We start from the raw sequence: 15327 nt of genomic DNA, 5'->3' as shown, positions 1-15327 counted from the left end.
AAATATTGCTAAAATGTCAATACTACCCAAAGCTATCTACATATTCAATGCAATCCCAATCAAAATTGTACCAACATTCTTCTCGAAACTAGAACAAGCAATCCTAAAATTCATATAGAACCACAAAAGGCCCCGAATAGCCAAAGTAATTTTGAAGAAGAAGACCAAAGCAGGAGGCATCACAATCCCAGACTTTAGCCTCTACTACAAAGCTGTATTGGCTTTGTAGTATGGTATTGGCACAAAACAGCATGGTATTGGCACAAAACAGACACATAGACCAATGGAATAGAATAGAAACCCCAGAACTAGACCCACAAACGTATGGCCAACTAATCTTTTACAAAGCAGGAAAGAATATCCAATGGAAAAAAGATAGTCTCTTTAACAAATGGTGCTGGGAGAACTGGAAAGCAACTTGCAGAAGATTGAAACTAGACCACGTTCTCACACCATTCACAAAAATAAACTCAAAATGGATAAAGGACCTGAATGTGAGACAGGAAACCATCAAAACCCTAGAGGAGAAAGCAGGAAAAGACCTCTCTGACCTCAGCCGTAGCAATTTCTTACTTGACACATCCCCAAAGGCAAGGGAGTTAAAAGCAAAAATGAACTACTGGGACCTTATGAAGATAAAGGTAACCAACGGAATGGGAAAAGATATTTGCAAATGACATATCAGACAAAGGGCTAGTATCCAAAATCTATAAAGAGCTAACCAAACTCCACACCTGAAAAACAAATAACCCAGTGAAGAAATGGGCAGAAAACATGAATAGACACTTCTCTAAAGAAGACATCCGGGTGGCCAACAGGCACATGAAAAGATACTCAACGTCGCTCCTCATCAGGGAAATACAAATCAAAACCACACTCAGATATAACCTTATGTCAGTCAGAGTGGCCAAAATGGACAAATCAGGAGACGATAGATGCTGGCGAGGATGTGGAGAAACGGGAATGGTTCCTTGCCGTGTTGGTGGGAATGCAAATTGGTGCAGCCACTCTGGAAAACAGTGTGGAGGTTCCTCAGAAAATTAAAAATAGACCTACCCTATGATTCAGGAATAGCACTGCTAGGAATTTACTCAAGGGATACAGGAGTACTGATGCATAGGGGCACTTGTACCCCAATGTTTATAGCAGCACTGTCAACAATAGCCAAATTATGGAAAGAGCCTAAATGTCCATCAACTGATGAATGGATAAAGAAATTGTGGTTTATATACACAATGGAGTACTACGTGGCAATGAGAAAGAATGAAATATGGCCCTTTGTAGCAACATGGATGGAACTGGAGAGCGTGATTCTAAGTGAAATAAGCTATACAGAGTAAGACAGATACCATATGGTTTCCTCTTAGTGGATCCAGAGAAACTTAACAGAAACCCATGGGGGAGGGGAAGGAAAAAAAAAAGAGGTTAGAAGAGAGCCAAAAGAGGTTTGGAAGAGAGCCAAAGCATAAGAGATTCTTAAAAACTGAGAAGAAACTGAGGGTTGATGTGGGGTGGGAGGGAGGAGAGGGTGGGTGATGGGTATTGAGGAGGGCACCTTTTGGGATGAGCACCGGGTGTTGTATGGAAACCAATTTGACAATAAACTTCATATATTGAAAAAAAATATGAGAAGTCAACTTATGGAATGGGAGAAGGTATTTGCAAATGCCATATCCGATAAAGTATTAGTATTTAAAATCTATAAAGAACTTACAGACTCAATACCAAGAATATTTAATAATTCAATTTAAAAATGGGAAGAAAGATCACCTGGGTGGCTCAGTCAGTTAAGCATCCAACTCTGGATTTCAATTGAGGGGATGATTGTGAGGTAAAGCCCCATGTTGGGCTCTGTGCTGAGCGTGGGTCTGCTCTCTCTCCTTCTATCTCTTTCCCTTCCCCCTACTTTCTATTAAAAAATAAAAGATAAATAAAAATGGGCATAAGACGTGAACAGACATCTTTCGAAAGAAGACACACAGAAAGACCACAGACACATGAAAAGATGCTTAATATCAATAATCTTTAGGGAATGCTAATTAAAACTACAGTGAGATATCTCCTCACATCTGTCATAATGGATTGGCTAAAATCAGCAACATGAGAAAGAACAAGTGTTGGCAGGGATGTGGAGACAGGGGAACTCTTTTGCACACTTTTTCGGAATGTAATTGGTGTAACCACTCCAGAAAACAATATTGTGATCCTTCACAACTTAAAAATAGAACTAGCCTGTTATCCAGCAATTGCACTACTGGGTATTTACCCAAATTTTACAAAAAAACTAAATACAAGAGATATATGTGCCCCAATGTTTATAGAAATATTATCGATGATAGCCAAGTTGTGAAAACAGTCCAAGTTTCCATTTTCTGATGAAATCAATAAAGAAGAAATGGTACATAGTTCTAATAGTTTTTTGGTGGGGTCTTTAGGGTTTTCTATATAGAATATTATGCCATCTGCAATTAGTGAAATTTACATTTTCCTTACCAATTTGAATGCCATTTATTTCTTTTCCTTGTCTATTTGCTGTGGCTAGGGCTTCCAGTATTATGTTGAATGAAAGTGGTGAATGTAGACATCCTTGGCTTGTTTTTAAGCTTAGCTGAAAAGTTTTCACTTTGTATCCATTAAGTATGATGTTTTCTATGGGATTTTCATACATGGCATTTATTAACGAGGTATGTTCTCTTTATACGTCTTTTGTTGATTTTTTTCATGAATGCTTTTTATTCTTTTTCTTTTCTGAATTTTTTTATTTCATGAATGCTTTTTTCTGCATCTGTTGAAAATATATAATTTTTAATATTTTCATTATTGATGTGATGTATCATATTCATTGTTTTGCAAATATTGTATCATCCCTGCATTCCATAAATAAATTGCACTTGATCACAGTAAATAATTTTTTAAACGAATTGTTGGATTCTGTTTACTAGTATTTTGCTGAAGATTTTTGCTACTATTTTCATCAGTGATTTGGGCCTGTAGTTCTATTTTTCTTTGGAGTATTTATCTAGGTTTTGTATCAGAGTAATACTGTCCTCACAGAACTAATTTGGAAGTTTTATCTCTTCTTCTCTTTTGTGTAATACTTTGAGAAAGTTTGGTATTGACTATTCTCTAAATGTTTGGTAGAATTCACCTGTGAGTTCTTCTGGTTCTGTACTTTTTTTTTGTTGAGAGTTTATTTTCATTAATGTTCCAATTTCATTGTGTAGTCTACTTTTCTAATTTTTCCTGCTTTTGTTTTGATAGTTTGTTTCGATAGTTTGATAGTATGTCTCTAGGGATTTATCAATTCCTTCTGGGTTATACACATTCGTGGCATAAAATTTTCCACAATATTGTCTTACGATGGTTTTTATTTCTATGATGTTGGTTGTTATTTCTCCTTTATCATTTGTGTTTTTGTTATTTGGGTTATCTCTTATTTACTCATTTTTATGCTTGTTTTTATTTTGTTGAATATGGCTAAAGTTTATCAATTGTGTCGTTTTTTTCAAAAACCAAATTCTGGTTTCTTTGATCTGTGCTATTCTTTAATATCTCATTTATTTTTCTCTAATCTTTATTGTATCCTCCCCTCCTGTTGGGTTTTAGTTTTGTTTGTTCTTTTTCTAGATTGTTCAGTTTTAAGTTTAGGTTATTTATTTGAGCTTTCTCTTGTCTCTTGAGGTAGGCCTGTATTGATATAAACTGACATCTCAGAACCAATTTTGCTGCATCCCAAAATTTTGGACCATTTTATTTTCATTTATTTTCACATATTTTTATTTCTTCTTGGATTTCATAGTTGACCCATTCATCGTTTAGTATCATATTATTCAACCTGTGTTCTCTCCTTATTTTTGATTGTGGTTGATTTATATTTTCATAGCATCGTGGTCTGAAAACGTGCATGGTATGACTTTGATTTTTTTAAATCTTTTGAGTCTTGTTTTATGGCCATATATACCATTTATTCTGGATAATATTCCAAAAAAGTTAAAGCCACTTTTTTTGAAAGATAGATTAGCAGTTTCTCACAAAATTCAACATACTCTCACCATACAATCCATCAATCACACAACTTGGCATTTACCCAAAGGAATTGAAAACTCACGTCCACATAAAAACTGCATGTGGATATTTATAACAGCTTTATTTATAATTGTCAAAACTTGGAAGCAACCAGCATGTCCTCCAGTAGGTGAATGAATAAATAAATCATGGCGAATCCAGACAATGGAATATTGTTCTACAAAAACAAACAAAAAACAAACATAACAAGCAACTATTGAGACATAAAAAGACATAGAGGAACCTTAAATGCATATTAGTAAACGAAAGAACCAAATCTAAAAGACCACATACTGTATAATCCAACTATACAACATTCTTGTACAAAGAGCAGAATATAGAGATAGGGTTGAGGGAGGAGAAAGGGAAAAATAGGTAGAAAACAGTATTTTTTAAGACAGTGAAGCTATTCTGTATGATACCTTAATGATGGATACAGGTTATTATACAGTTTTTTAATTACACAGTATATATAGCACGAAGACGGAACCCTAAGGTAAACTATGGACTGTGAGTGGTTGTGATGTGTCAATGTAGGCTTATCAAATGTAACAAATGTATCACACTGATGGAAAATGTCGATAATGAGAGAGACCAGGAATGTATTAGGAGGAGGTATGTGAAAAATTTCTGTATCTCCCTGTCAATTTTGCTGTGACTCTATAACTACTTTAAAAATAAAATAAAATAAAAAATAAAAAAGACTATAAATGTATACAATTTAACAAATGTTACCAATGAATATCATTCAATATCATAAGTAAAATATTAGAAAATTAAACTATCAGTAGATAAATAAATGCTGTGCATTTTTAAATAATTTTAAATGTGTATTTATTTTTTGAAAGACAGAGTATGAGTGGGGGAGGAGCAAACAGAGAAGGAGACACAGAATCCGAAGCAGGCTCCAGGCTCCAAGGTGTAACAACAGAGCCTAATGTGGGGCTCAGAATCATGAACCATGAAATCATTACCTGAGCCAAAGTTGGAAACTTAACCAACAGAGTCATCCAGGTGCCCCAATAAATGCTCTGTTTTAAGAAAACATTTATAACTACAGAATTCCAAAAATGTTCCAACATTTGGACTAATGCAATAATTATTCATTAAAAAGTTTTGAGTTCATATTGTTGTTAGCTCCTGTTTTAGGTCTGAAATTATAGAAGTAAACAAGATAGGTTTATTACATTAAGAAACTTGCACTTAATAGGGGATTATACAGTAAGTGTATTTATAAATAAAGGTTAAAATGCAAAGTATTGCTAACATTTATGAACTTAAAAAGAACAAGGCAAAATATAGAATGGTAATGGCACTGCTATATTAAAGAGTTTGGTAAGGAAGACCACTTTTATTAATGATATTTGAAAGAGACCTGAATGTGATGAAGTTGAAATCCAGTGAAGGAGAGATATACTATGGATATATCAGAGATGTATCCAATAGCAGATCATGGAAGTTGAAATGATTTGTAGTGATTTACAACTTGTTGGAGAAATTCGAGCAGAGAAATATATCACCTGATTACTGTTTCTAGAGGATACCTCTGGATGTGTCATGGAGGCATTTTAGAAGAAAAAAATAAAAATTGGAAGAGCAGTTAGGAGTTCATCATGGTACCAAAGCAAGAGATAGTGTTGGTGAGCCCAAGGGTCTGCAGGGGGAGCTGTTCGAGAAGTTAGCATATATAGAACCTGTTCTACATATGGTTCTAAGTTAGAGAAAAGCTATGACACCACACCAAATAGGACTACATTTTAGTAAACAATAGAACATAAATTCTTGAAAAACCCTAAATACAAAACATGCACATACAAAACATTTTTGTAGTGCAGGAAAAAATGTGTGTAGTATAATAAATTCCATAGATATGATGAATGAAAAATAAAACACTATCAACATATCCCATGAATATGACCAGGATATTAAACACCAGGTAACATGTATTTTGTTCAACATCTTACTGGAAAGTTGCCATGTATATTATGGTTAATATTCCTGAAACCAAAAATGACATTAACTTTTAGAAAACAAGCAAAAATCAATGTTTGCATAGAATATTGGACCATATAACCTAGAATATGTTTCAATTCACCAGAAAACCATATGAATGCTCAGAAAGTATAATTAATATACACTGTATTAATTTTGTATTAATATCTAAAAATGATTGCCCCTAATTTTTATAAAATTACAATTGTAACAAAATGAATGTATTTCTTAAATATGTATTCAACAAGAAATTTGCAATATTTAAGGAAAAAATTCCCCTGAACTTTATGTAGGAGTAAAAAAGTAAATGTATTATGTTTCAGATGGCAAGGTAGAATATAGAGTATAGGATAGAATATACAATTTTAATTCGTCACCGTTTATTCTATGAAAATTGTAGAATTCTGATTCACATCCCAATTTTTAGGATTCCTTTTGGGGTGTTAATTGGAACATGAAGTGCAGAGATATCACAATGAATCTTCATGTATCAACAACACATTCTCAACAATTATCTACTAAGGAAAATATTGCTCGGTATACTCCCACAATTTATTACCCACTGCACATTTTAAAATAAGTCTCACGGGGCGCCTGGGTGGCTCAGTCTGTTAAGCGTCCGACTTCAGCTCAGGTCACGATCTCGCGGTCTGTGGGGCGTCAGGCTCTGTGCTGACTGACGGCTCAGAGCTTGGAGCCTGCTTCCGATTCTGTGTCTCCCTCTCTCTCTGCCCCTCCCCTGTTCATGCTCTGTCTCTCTCTGTCTCAAAAATAAATAAAAACGTTAAAAAAAATTTTAAAATAAGTCTCACATCACATCATCTTTGCATCTATAAATCCTTCAGAACACATCTTTGACAATATGGGATGCTTTACAACTAATTATTACATAATGATAAAGTCTAAAACAATTAATTACCATTCTTTAATCTTACAATATTCAATATTAAAATTTCAATGATTATTATACACATATATGTAAAAATCAGAATTCATAAGAGTTCTATTAAATACGTTTTTAAGTCTCTTTTAGGCTATCTTATCTTACTCATTTTTAATGTTATCGTTACTATTTTTTGAAGAAACTGAGTCATTTGTACTCTAGATTTTGCAGGTTTCATATCCATGTTGTTGAAGAGCATCATACTTTGTCCTCATATTGTCTGAAAATTATTACAAGTAGTATAAGAGGAAAACCATCTTTATGTACTTACTGTTAGTTACCAAAATACACTATAAAACTGCTCTGAATGAAAAAGTATAGTCCTCATGTAAGAAATAAACAAGTGGAACAGAGAATCAGAAAGGTAAGCCATGGAAATAACATAAATAAATTTGGTATAAAAGAAAGGAGTGTTACAAAAATTAGTAGTAACAATGTGTTATCTACATGCATAACCAGAGCAATCGTAGAGCCAATTTAAAAAAAAAAATAGAGGGGCACTTGGGTGGCGCAGTCGGTTAAGCGTCCGACTTCAGCTCAGGTCACGATCTCGCTGTCCGTGAGTTCGAGCCCCGCGTCGGGCTCTGGGCTGATGGCTCAGAGCCTGGAGCCTGCTTCCGATTCTGTGTCTCCTTCTCTCTCTGCCCCTTCCCCCTTCATGCTCTGTCTCTCTCTGTCTCGAAAATAAATAAATGTTAAAAAAAAAAAATTAAAAAAAAATAGATTCTACACTTACACCAAATTCACAAATTAACCCAAAATGTGTTAAATACCAAAATTTGCATAGTAAACTATATAGGTACTATATAAAATAAATTGGTTGTTTTGTTTTATTATTTTCTGGAAGAGGGAGGAGCGTCACATTATTCACATGACACTAAATAGAAACCATAAAAAACCCACCCATCTCCTATATCTTATAACTAGAAGTTTATGCCTTTTCACCACCTGCACCCATTTGACCTATGAACTTTTATAAATTTTTGATGACAGAATAACATTTGAATTGTTATTTTACTGGTTTATAAAAAAAACATAAATTATATGGAGATACAGACACACATCCCATATAGTATGATTGTACTAAAATATATTTTTTATATTTTAGGGGGAGGGAATACATATTTACATGTATGAATTATGAAACAAATACCTCTGAAAATTTTATTTATTATCACCAAGATTTTGGATATATCCACTTCTTTTCATGCTTGAAGAGATATAAACTTTAAATCTCTTTCCAGAAATATTAATAATGGCTATCCTTTAAGTATTGGATATGCAAACTAGAAAAAAAAAGCACACACTTCAAGCATATTTCATATAATTTTTATGTGGACAGTTAGTTTGGAACACAGTTTTCATTGCCTCCAGAGCATCGTTGTTCCTAAAGCTGTAGATGATAGGGTTGAGTGTGAGTGTGAGAATGGTATAGAATATAGCCAAAAACTTATTCTGGTCTATAATGTGTTATGATTTATGTCTCATATATGTGAAAATAAATGGCCCATAGTACATTGTGATCACAATCATGTGGAAGGAACAGGTAGAAAGTGACTTTTTTTGTGTGTGTGTGTGCTTCTGATTTCATTTGAAAGACAGTAAGGAGAATTTGGACGTAAGAGGCAAAGATGAGGGAGAAAGAGATAGGCAGACAAGTTATGCCACTTACATATAAACTTCTAATTCAAAGGGTGTTGTGCCCACACCAGACAACTTCAACATGTCTGTGACTTCACAGAAAATGGTTTGTGAACCACAGAAGGGAAAGAAGAATGCATAAGCTGTGTGGACTATGGAGTTGACAGTCCCAACAATCCTGGACCCTCCAGCCATGACAATGCAGACATAGTCATTCATAAGAATGGGATAGTGCAGTGGATGGCAGATGGCTACACAGCAATCATAATACATTGCTGGCAGGAGAAGGCACTTACCACAAAGGAGGCTGAGAGAAATATCCAGAAGCCACAACCTACAAATTAAATAGTTCTGCTACCTGACAGGAATTCAGTGACAATTTTGGGAACAATGTTGGAAATACGTAAGATGTCCATTAAAAAACCGATGGCTGAGTGGAAATAGATGGGAGTATGGAGTCTTGAGTCCCCGAGGATAGGGAGGATCATGATTGTGTTTTTTCTTACAGTCATAATAAAAATGATGAATATAAAAGAGAAGAAAACTAGACTCGATGAAAAGTCCCCAAAGAATAAAATCACTGGAAAAAAGAGTTTCATGTCCCATCATGAATTCCCCCCCTTTTTTTCTTAAAATAGAAAAAAAATAGAGCTAAAATGTAGTAAATTTCAGACACGTTTTCATTAGAAGCATAGTAAAATGAGAGTTAGTAATGCATATTTTGCAATTGAAATCAATGGATTCTCAACCAGATTTTGAAGTGGTCTTGTTTTTAATATGGAAATCTATTTAAATCAAGTGATGATATTGGGTATATTGAGTGAGCTCTTAAGTCCATTTAGTCTCAGAATCTTAATTCCCTATTTTTAATGAAGTTCAGTCTTTTCTCAAATGTCACTTTTCCCCAAGAAGCCTACTCTTTAATAATATACTTAAAGTCTCAATATCCTCACTTACACTGTAACTTCCTTAATCTTTCTTGTTGTGCATTCTTTTAATTTTTCTTGCAAATGGCTTTTCATGTTTTAGTATTTAAATGATAAATTTATGAACTGTAATTAGTTTATTGTCATTATAACCCACCAGAATTTAACTTTCCCAATTGGAAATCTTGTTATATCCCTTGTAGAAACTGAATGGCTAGGGGCGCCTGGGTGGCGCAGTCGGTTAAGCGTCCGACTTCAGCCAGGTCACGATCTCGCGGTCCGCGAGTTTGAGCCCCGCGTCAGGCTCTGGGCTGATGGCTCGGAGCCTGGAGCCTGTTTCCGATTCTGTGTCTCCCTCTCTCTGCACCTCCCCTGTTCATGCTCTGTCTCTCTCTGTCCCAAAAATAAAATAAAAAACGTTGAAAAAAAATTAAAAAAAAAAAAAAGAAACTGAATGGCTAGAGCAATGCCTGGTCCATAGTAAGTTGCTCAATAATATTTGCTAAGTACATAAATAAATGAATGATCCATCGAACTCAATTTTCTCTCTCATTTTTTTTTATTTGGGAAAAGCTGTTTCTAAATCTTTCCAAAATATGTAAAAAGTGCTCTTAAAAGCTAACTTAATATATATTTATAATTTGAAATGTTACCTCTATTTAAATGTAAAAAAATAAAAACTTTATTCAGTCAATTAAAAAATATATTTTACTTTGGCCAGTTTTATCAACTTATAAAAATTGAATTATATTTTATTAATTTTTATATAGGTAATTTCAGGAACTTAATGATATTATTTATATATGGATAGGGTCTATTTACTGTTCATTTTTTTTTATGCATAGAAACTCAGTATGGATGATCTATCCCTCAATATAAATAAATACACACATACGTACTTACATAAACAAAGACTTACATATATAGTGGGTACAATTCATAAAAAAAAACACTAACCCATGCTTCTAATCATCAGTTAGTGGTAAGATCATTAAAAATAAATGCAAATATAAAAATATTTGCCATATTTAATAATTAGTTGCAACTTTGAATAAAATGAGCTTTGCTTTTCACTTTTGAAAAGGGAATGTAGAAATATGTCCTTGATAATATGTAAAAAATTTGTATTTTTCTGTATTTTAATTTAGTGAATATTGAGATTCTTCATTATGAAATAAACCTATCAAAACTACTTGAAATGCCCCAGAATATTAACACCGTTCAGATATAACCTTAAGCATTTTAACAGATTATCATTTAAATGAGGTTTACAGACATACACGTTTAAATAGTTCTTGCTGTTTTGACTGGTTTGATCTGCAGCTCAGTAAAATTTTGTATAGATATAGATTCAGAACTGAGGTCAGCAATTCCTCCTATGAATTGTCTGATCATAAATAAATCTCTAAATCTATGAATATTACTGACAATTCAAATTTAATATATCGTTTTCTGAAGTTGTTGACTTTTTCCTACTGCAAGGAATAATTTTGCTCTTGTGATTTTCCTTTAACCTTAATGTTTTACTTTGTTATACTCATCCTCATTCAAAAATTGAAATGGCATCCTAGTGTTAAGAAGTATGGGTAATGTCTGTTTACTACAGAGTCCCCATTACTTAGCAGTCCCTGGCCTATTGTAGGTTCTCAGTGAACGCTTGTTAAAGGAATTACTAACTATGGCCTCTGATATCAAAAGTTTTCAACAATGCACTGATTATATTTACATTTTTAGAGACTTTGTGTTGCCTCCAAAATAATTCCCATATTTTGTCTTCAGATATTGAAAGCACTTCATAATAAATTTCTTAACTACTTCATCATTTTACTTCTACTACTTTGTTTCCAGTTCCAAGAGGCACCTGAAATTTCTACAGCCATCTTTTATGAATTTTACCTTACACAGTCAATCAGGCATTTGTAATATATTCCCATAATGCTAGAATGATGGATAAAATGATATTTTCTATGCCAGAATGTTGAATAAAATCTATTCTTGAATCCCAAAATATACGCTCCAATGTGAGTTTCATAACACTAAGTTAAAAAGTGAAGAAAACCCATGCTACATATGTGGTAAACACTTCTAAATCTGTGCAACTCTTATCCAAAATAAAGTATCTTTTTCTTTACATGGCATTGAAGTTCTTTATATACAATTCAATATTCTCTCTCTCTTCCTCTCTGTCTCTCTGTCTCTCTATCTCTGTATCTCTCTCCCTCTCTCTCTCACACACTCACAAGCATGTGCACATGTGCAAATAATTCCAGTTTCTCCTATCAAGTCATCAAATTGAAAAGCAGACATTTATATAATATGTATACCAAATTAGTCAAATTGTATTATAAAAAATGCCTCTGAAGCTATTTTCATTAAGCTGTCTGCTAAAATCTATTTTAATGTAATTCTTATTGTTTGTATAAAATCTAAAACACACACACACACACAACTAAAACATTTAGTTCTGCTTGGATTATTCTCTACACAGCAGTTAGTCTCCATCCTACCACACGCTGGTGTGCAATTGATTAAAGTTAATCAATTTAACTCCAATTTATCCTCCTACAAATATACTTTTTGTGTAGTTTATGTTATTCTTTCTAGAACACCGTGTTGACCATGCAGATAATCTGCTAGGTAACAATCCATGAACATTCCATTCCATTTACATTAAAAAAAAATAACCAACCAATCAACCAATCAAACCAACAAGCAAAAACATAAAATCTCCCTACCTCTGGTCCCCATTTCCATAGAAACTAAAGTATTTATATTTACATGACAATGTCTTTCTTGCATCTCTGCCACATCCATATTCTTTCTTCCCCATAAACAGTCTTTCCCACCACTTCTAAAATCTTTGAAGTCTTCCAATCTCTAAGGTTCATGTAAAAATATCCTTCTGTGGAGACTTCATTGCTCTCTTTAGACCATTATTCCTTGTTTCTCTTTCTTGCTTAGAACTGGAGAGCTAATTCAGTGCATCCCATTTGATCTATAGCTTCACTGTCTGAGTTTATGTTTGCTCATTGCACCCTGAAGGTGACCTATTCATCCTTTCCTGAACTAGTCCCTAATATTTCCCCAGGTCCCTCTTCTCTCTTTATTAAATGTCACAAATGTCACTGCACCCAGGAAAGAGCATTGTTGATGAGTTCTTTCACATCCAATACACTGAGGTTACTCGGTCCCCAGATGCTTCCAACAAGTCCCTCCTCATTAGTGCCTAACCATTGCTCATAACATTCAGGTTTCTGCTTTAATGTCACTTCTTCCAAACTTACTGAAAGGCAGGAAGTTATGCCCCAATCCAGGATTTTCTTGAAAACAACTGAGAGTTTGCAAGGACAAGTGGAATAAATAGTTTGGGAGGAACAATGGAAATCAGGGAGGTCATCTACGACCTTGAAGTCCTATGTCATGTAGCTTCTGAAGGAGAAGATAGCCACCCTTTGATAGGTGACATGAATTGCTGTGTCTACAGGAGACAACTGGGGAGGGAGGTGATGGGAACATGAGGAAATAATTTTTGTGCAGTGGGAAGGAAGCACTGGACAGACAAGCATTCCTCAAGGAACAGCAGCAGAATACTGGTGTCACAGGGAGAAGGGAGATGGTCTGTTTCAGATTGATTAAAAGTGAGATGAAGCATTTGTTAAAGAAAAAAAATACTACCGTTATTAAGCCTTCCTCATTTTACCCTCCCTCTTAGCATATTTTCTTCCTCTTGTTCAGTGCCTGAGAGCCCACTGTCTATTAAAAGAGCGGTGTATGGCCTCTTACATTAGATAAAAGTTCCAGGAAAGGCCACAAGGCCAACCTTACTTGCTGCAACATTAAGAGTCTCTTAGGTGTTTGTAGAGTCCATGAATGAATCTACTTATCAAACAGACAGCCTACTAAGAGAAGTACACTAAAATATGGATTTGTTTTAGCTAAGTAATTATGCTTATTTTCGATAGTTTCATAAGTCAACTAAATGATCATGAAATAAATTAAATATGAAAGTAAACCTAACAAAAACACTTACTTGTCTTGTACATAGTTATTAAATTTTTGTCATTTATTTATTTTGGTGGAGACAGAGTGCACAGCAGGGAGAGAGGGGCAGAGAGGGAGGGAGAGAGAGAATAAGAACTGGGCCCTATGTTGATGCACAGACCTGGGGCTCAATCTCATGACCCATGAGATCATGACCTGAGCCAAAATCAAGTGTTGGATGCTTAACCAACTGAACCACCCAGATGCCTCTGCCTTATACATAGTTATTATGACAGTTATACATTAATGATAATTTTTTAATGACAGACACTATTTTAAGTATCTAGCCTTTTTTTAGCATCTTACCCTTCTTATTTATCATTGAAGATCTGTATGGTTCCCACAGAGGGTAGACAACATGCCCAAGTTTTCTGGCTTAACCAAGTGTCCAAGTCCTGAAGTTCTGGTGTCAGAACTCACATTCTAGTATACACCATTCCCCACAAATTTTTACCTATTTAACCCAACACAGGGGCTTCCTTTGGTAACATCTCTCTCTTTAGGAAGGGAAAGGTTAGTTAAGTCACATGGGTTTCTGTGTTGTGTGTGTACTAGGGGATGTTCACCCTACTTTCACAACTACCCTTTCCTAACTGCAACCTGTTGAATATCAGATAAGTGAATTCATATCTGTGTGAAGCTGAACAATGAATTTTACACCAATATGCTTGATTCCTTTTTTATTTTTTTTTAAAGCTGAAGGATTTTTTAACGTTTTATTTTATTTTATTTTATTTTTATTTTTATTTTTGAGAAGAGAGAGACAGAGCATGAATGGGGGAGGGGCAGAGAGAGGGAGACACAGAATCCGAAACAGGCTCCAGGCTCTGAGCTGTCAGCACATAGCCTGATGCAGGGCTCGAACTCATGGACCGTGAGATCATGACCTGAGCCAAAGTCGGCTGCTTAACTGACTGAGCCACCCAGGCGCCCCATTGACTCCCTTTTTCAAAAATGAGAACACTGAATGTATCTCATCACATTATGGTAATCATTAAAATGATAACATGAAAGTGAAATGTTAAGTGAAATGCACAAAGTAATTAATGAAGCAATGGCATTTTATGTTTTTTTATTGTTGCTATTTATAGTTATTTTATCATGTTTACCATTTTACTCTATATAAATAAATTTAACTAATTCACTTTATGTATCATGTATATAAATAAAAATTTAACTAATTCACTTTATGTATCATAAAATAACTATATAAATAAAAATATTTAATAAAATCACCATGGTATCAAAGTACGGCTATGTTGAGAAGGGAAAACAAGGCTTAAAATACAAACCTTTTAACTGCATTAAAAATGCTAAAGCAGTTGGGGTGCCTGGGTTGCTCATTTGGTTAAGCATCCAACTTCGTCTTGGGTAATGATCTCGTGGTTTGTGGGTTGGGGCCCTGCGTCGGGCTCTGTGCTGACAGCTCAGAGCCTTGAGCCTGCTTCTGATTCTGTGTCTTCCTCTCTCTCTGCTCCTCCCTTGTTCACGCTCTCTCTCTCTCTCTCTGTCTCTCAAAAATAAAAATAAACATGAAAAAAATTTTAAAAATGCTAAAGTGGGGCACCTGAGTGATTTGGTCTGTTAAGCATCTGACTCTTGATTTTGGTTCAGGTCGTGGTCTCACGTGAGTTCAAGTTCCACAAAGAGCTCTAAACTCCTTTCTCTTTTCTCCTCCTCCTACTCTTGTTCTATCTTTCTCAAAATAAGTAAACATTA

At 34.6% G+C, this 15327-nt stretch overlaps 1 pseudogene; it reads right to left on the bottom strand.

The window, feature by feature from the left end:
* Nucleotides 1-8308: 8308 nt before the first annotated feature.
* On the bottom strand, nt 8309-9247 carry LOC131488094 (olfactory receptor 2AJ1-like; annotated as a pseudogene).
* Between the last annotated feature and the right edge of the window lie 6080 nt (nt 9248-15327).

This window comes from Neofelis nebulosa, chromosome 1 (assembly GCF_028018385.1).
Source record: "Neofelis nebulosa isolate mNeoNeb1 chromosome 1, mNeoNeb1.pri, whole genome shotgun sequence".
NCBI lineage: Eukaryota > Metazoa > Chordata > Mammalia > Carnivora > Felidae > Neofelis > Neofelis nebulosa.
This window is presented reverse-complemented; position numbering and strand designations above follow the sequence as displayed.